Source organism: Procambarus clarkii, chromosome 23 (assembly GCF_040958095.1).
Source record: "Procambarus clarkii isolate CNS0578487 chromosome 23, FALCON_Pclarkii_2.0, whole genome shotgun sequence".
NCBI lineage: Eukaryota > Metazoa > Arthropoda > Malacostraca > Decapoda > Cambaridae > Procambarus > Procambarus clarkii.
Genome location: NC_091172.1, coordinates 30,163,809 through 30,169,808, shown reverse-complemented (window position 1 = coordinate 30,169,808; position 6,000 = coordinate 30,163,809).

Below are 6,000 nucleotides of genomic sequence, written 5' to 3'. Positions count from 1 at the left end.
CAGTCTGTCGACACGACTCCCGGGTACAATATTGAATCTTAATGTATATATTTTTTTAACCCAATATCTCAGTTAAGGTTAGTTTATATGTCGTGTGAGGTGGTTGGTCATAGTGTGTGGTGAGGCTCGTGTCTCTGTTGCTCACGAAGGGTTTTGTTCACTGATTCTGGTTTTTATTTAATGTCCAGTTTGTAACTATTTGGGGGGAGGTGGTTCATTTTTATAGTTAGTGTATATTATCTTTTACCTGTTATATATATATATATATATATATATATATATATATATATATATATATATATATATATATATATATATATATATATATATATATATATATATATATATATACAGTGTCTGACCACGGAGGGAGAATTGAAACAGGAATTTCCTTAAGTACTTTCGTACTTAAGTACATCTTCAGAAGGAGGAATTCATGTACTTCTTCTGAAGATGTATTAATATATGAAAGTACTTAAGGAAATTCCTGTTTCAATTCTTCCTCCGTGGTCTGACACTCACATTTTTGATCACGTGTTTAATTTTCGTGATTTACACACACGCACACGCACACACACACACACACACACACACACACACACACACACACACACACACACACACACACACACACACATATTATATATATATATATATATATATATATATATATATATATATATATATATATGAGAGAGATAGATGTCTTCCTCCTTGCCCTACGCATCTGTGTCCCTCAGTTTCTTCATTCTGAAATTTCTCTGAGCTTGATTATCCCTTAAATTTCATCAACTCTGCCGATTCTCAAACTAAAAGGACTTTCACCCTAAAGCTGCTTTCACACACAAGTAACACTGATCGGCCTTCCCTTCATATCTGAACTAAAAAAAAACTTACTAACACCCTTTGTTCTCTTGACATAAGAAAGGTGACCTCACCTTTGGACAAACTAACACTCTTCTTAGTAATCTGGTTCACACTGCTCCTCCTGCTGCTTCTAATGCTGCTGGTGTCTACTTCCTGTTCGTCTTGTCCAATACTTCGGGGCAACTGGCCGTACTCTAAATGACAGACTTAAGGAACACAAAAGAAATGTTAAGTCTCCAGACACAAACAATGTTCTCTTCTGTCATGTTAGGGACTCTAATCGTCCTATAGATTGGTGTTAGGGACTCTAATCGTCCTATAGATTGGTGTTAGGAACTCTAATCGTCCTATAGATTGGTGTTAGGGACTCTAATCGTCCTATAGATTGGTGTTAGGAACTCTAATCGTCCTATAGATTGGTGTTAGGGACTCTAATCGTCTTATAGATTGGTGTTAGGGACTCTAATCGTTCTATAGATTGGTGTTAGGGACTCTAATCGTTCTATAGATTGGTGTTAGGGACTCTAATCGTCCTGTAGATTGATGTTAGGGACTCTAATCGTTCTATAGATTGGTGTTAGGGACTCCAATCGTGCTATAGATTGGTGTTGTTAATCATTCCTTCCTCTGCTCTTCACAGACGGCGTCTTGGTAAATGTGCTCTGATACACAACGTTGCCCAACAGGAACCTGAGTCCTGGCTGTGTTGGTGTTGACTCTTCCCTTTCACAGTACATGTTTAAGATGCTCCAACCTTCTTAACAAACGTGACCTGACTTAAGCTTTGTCCCCGCTAGTCTCTCTTTCCTCTCTCTCTCTCTCTCTCTCTCTCTCTCTCTCTCTCTCTCTCTCTCTCTCTCTCTCTCTCTCTCTCTCTCTCTCTCTCTCTCTCTCTCTTTTGTCTCTGTTTCACCCCCTTATCTTGGCTATATAAGGTCTTCTGCAGTTTTCTCATCTTTGCTTTTATTCGTCTTAACTGCTGTGGTGTACTTCCTTCTTTCTCGCCTTTGTTCATATTCTTACCTTATTTATTGACATTCTTCACCACTCTTCCTTTGCACCACTTCATACTGGTCCAGGATGGACCGAAGGTATTGGTCCAGGACGGATCGAAGGTATTGGTCCAGGATGGACCGAAGGTATTGGTCCAGGACGGACCGAAGGTATTGGTCCAGGATGGACCGAAGGTATTGGTCCAGGATGGACCGAAGGTATTGGTCCAGGACGGACCGAAGGTATTGGTCCAGGATGGACCGAAGGTATTGGTCCAGGACGGACCAAAGGTATTGATCCAGGAAGGATCGAAGGTATTGGTCCACGACGGACCGAAGGTATTGGTCCAGGAAGGACCGAAGGTATTGGTCCACGACGGACCGAAGGTATTGGTCCAAGACGGACCGAAACGTCGTAATCTCCTATAATCTGTACTTCCGTCATTGTGACGGTGTGTCTGCATATAGCGACACCTTAGGTAGAGTGGCCGAATGACTTTATTCATGATTTTCCATTAATTTCGCCTTATACTCTGATACAAACACTGACGTCAACTTTGACTCTATGAACTTTGTGTATTCTGAGAGCGAACTAACTTAGCGACCTCAGCTGACTTATCCCTCGCTACTCCCTAACTTAAATTCGACCGGATATTAAATAATAATTAAATAATTTTTCAAGTAAGTGTCGTGTTGATTTTTTTAATTTAATTTTTACGCGATATTTTGAATGTTTACTTTGAAATTTAATAATTGGAACAGGAGAATTTTGTCTGTATTGCTGTCAGTAGGGAACGCGAGCAGTGCAGAGATTCACTGAGCAATAATTTGCGTTACAGTAAATTCATGGAACAAGTTGTTTAAGTGGTTGAAGTAAGAGTTTGATAGCCAACTGATATGAATTTGACGCGAAAACGTCAAAACTGACAGTTTCGTGCAGAGGTCACACACACCTGCCTGCTAGCACACACACACACACACACACACACACCTGCTTGCTCGCACACACACACACACACACACACACACACACACACACACACACACACACACACACACACACACACACACACACACACACCTGCTTGCTCGCACACACACACACCTATCTGCTCGGCACATATCACACCTCTTGTTGGGTCGTTTATTCTCCGAGGAGGATGTGTTGTTGTTTAAGATTCAGCTACTGGGAACAAAACGTTCCAAGTAGCACTGGCTATGGTGAGCCCGTTTGTGGACTTACTTGGCACAAGAGCGGGGCCTGTAACTTGTCCGAGGAGGAACTTATAGAAAGGCTAAATAGGGGGAAAAGGTGACGAGGGGGAGGATATACATTTTATGAACTCAATAGTGCACTTACACAGAGACCTGACCCCTCCCCCCCATGTCTTCTGAGTGTGGAGAGTGAGTGTGGAAGTGGTGGAACCAGAGTGACTGTACTGCCTCCCCTCTGGAGTGCCCTCAAGTCTGGAGTCTTCTCTAACAAGCTTATTACGTAAGACTGTGAACACGAGTCCTTACATTATTGATGAGTAACGCCCTTATGAGGCTTTGGTTTTAGCTTCCTGTATGAGTTGTTGTTTTTCGTTTGAAGGCTGATGAATAAGGATGAGTATAGAGGTAAACACGGCTGGGGGTTGGAAGTGGATGAATACGAGAATAACACACTTGGTGTGGAGGTGGATGAGTAAGGATGAGTGTGAGGCGGCGGGGGGGGGGAGGGGAACATAAGCCAGGCTTGGTGGATGAATAAGGATAATGGGTGAATGAAACACAGGTGAGTTTAAAAGTCTTACGTCTCATTTATTCACACGACTGGGCGCCATAGCATCAGCAACAGGTGAGTGTGTGTGAGTGTGTATGAGTGAGTGTGTGTGTGTGTGTGTGGCCAGACACCCTGCGCCACGCACACACACATGTGCACACACACACGCACACGCAGTCCACACCCACAAACAGTATCAGAATAATAATAATAATAATAATAATATCAATTAAGAGTAAGGACAAATGCTGTGTTCATAATTTGAGAAACACAGGGTAGTAAAGACTATATATAATTCACAGCTTTTCATAGATTTTCAGCTAATAATTCTGACGCCCACTCTATGTAATAGATATATTACATGAACTTTTTTTTATCTGCTACAAAAATACCATGTTTCGTATTCTCTGAAAATAACAATTATATTTGATTTACACAGGGACACAGGGAGTTTGACACGTAGCCAGTCCGGAACATTTTGGGGGCCTTAAGACTGCTGCTTGTCAAGAGGTGAACTCGGCTTGCTTTCACAGTTCTCTAAGAACCACATTGAAATCACCCTTCTCCTTCCCCTTTGGAACAGTAGGTACATATTGTTATCTTATTTTGACTTACAGATAATAATTCGCGGGTCTGGAACGTTCCCAGTAAGTGTCCCGCTCATGTGCAAGCAAATGGTATAAGAGTTTAAGTAGTTTTTAAGGGGGAGTTTCCGGGTGATGCGAGCGAGTCTGTGCTTCACATCCAGCAGCCTACGGGCCCGTATGGACTTCGGACCAGTCTCCAGATATGCTTCTCTTGTACTTGACCCGCGCTAATGTTACCACGGCCGCCAACGAGCCTCGCTCTCTTGGCAACGAGGTCTCTCGTCACCGACCTGGCTTCCTTGGCAAGGGAGAGGACCCGTGACGTTGTCAGGGAGGAAGGAGAAATGCAGTGGTTTCGGTATTGTGGTTAGCTTGTTGTTAGGTAAGATGGTGGTGGTGTTGTGAGTGGAGGAGGCTGGTGATGGTGTCAGAGGTGGCACTGGCACACGGCAGTGTTGTGGTGTCAGTGCCAATCCGAACATGATGAGGCTGGCACATATTATCACTTGTGTAACAGGAACATGATAGATTGAGTGCACCTTTTGTCATGATCACCATGGAAGGTGCTTAAAGTCTATACAGTAACCTACATGGTGTCAACCGTGACGACGAGGGTGATGGTGAAGAGGGTGATGGTGATGAAGGTGATAGTGACGAAACTTTTGACACATGTCATACATAGTAAAGTAAGCCAATGGCACACTTCCACCTAAGTGGAGTTTGGTGAAACTTGAAAAGTCACCTCCAGTGATAAGACCTTTGACCTTCAGACAAAGATAACAGCAATATGACACCATTCTTAATAGCACAGGTTATCGTAACCTCTGTAACGGTTGCTGTTTGCTGAAGACAGCTGTCGTCGCTTGTTATGTTCAACAGCTGTTGGTGAAGTCTGGTCAGATGTGTACGTTGTGTCATGTCACGCTTGTGTCATGTCACTTTGGGTGTCATGTCTGGGTGTCAGAACTTAAGCTTAATGCTTAGTTCTTTCTCTTGTAATATAGTCAGGATATTTTCCCCTGGAAAATGAACCGTTTTTTGGTGACATATTGGTTGTCATTTCGTGTCATTTCGTGTTATTCGTTGTCTAGTGATGAGTGAGATGAAGGAATCTTTGTTACTTCTTTCCAAGACGTGTGTGTCATGTGTCATATGTCGTGTCACGTGTCATATCAGACTGTCACTTATCAAGTGTCATTGCCGTGTGTCATATGTCATGAAAATGTGTCAGTTGCAATGGCAGTGCGTGTCACTACTAGTTCAGTGTCATTCCTCCTGTCACTTCACTGCAGTTACTGTCAGTGAGTGTCAGAGTAGCAGTGCCACAAGGTCTGTAGGTGCCTCTGGGTGCCAACGAGGGAGATTCTCACTCGTCTCGGCGTCTCATGTCTCGTTGTCAGTCAGTTCAGGTTGTAAATGTCTCGTTGTCAGTCAGTTCAGGTTGTAAATGTCTCGTTGTCAGTCAGTTCAGGTTGTAAATGTCTCGTTGTCAGTCAGTTCAGGTTGTAAATGTCACGTAGTCAGTCAGTTCAGGTTGTAAATGTCTCGTTGTCAATGTTGTAAATGTCTCGTTGTCAGTCAGTTCAGGTTGTAAATGTCTCGTTGACAGTCAGTTCATGTTGTAAATGACTCGTTATTAGTCGGTTCAGGTTGTAAATGTCTCGTTGTCAGTCAGTTCAGGTTGTAAATGATTCGTTATCAGTCAGTTCAGGTTGTCAATGTCAGTTGTCAGTCAGCTAATGTTGTAAATGTCTCGTTGACAATCAGTTCATGCTGTAAATGTCTCGTT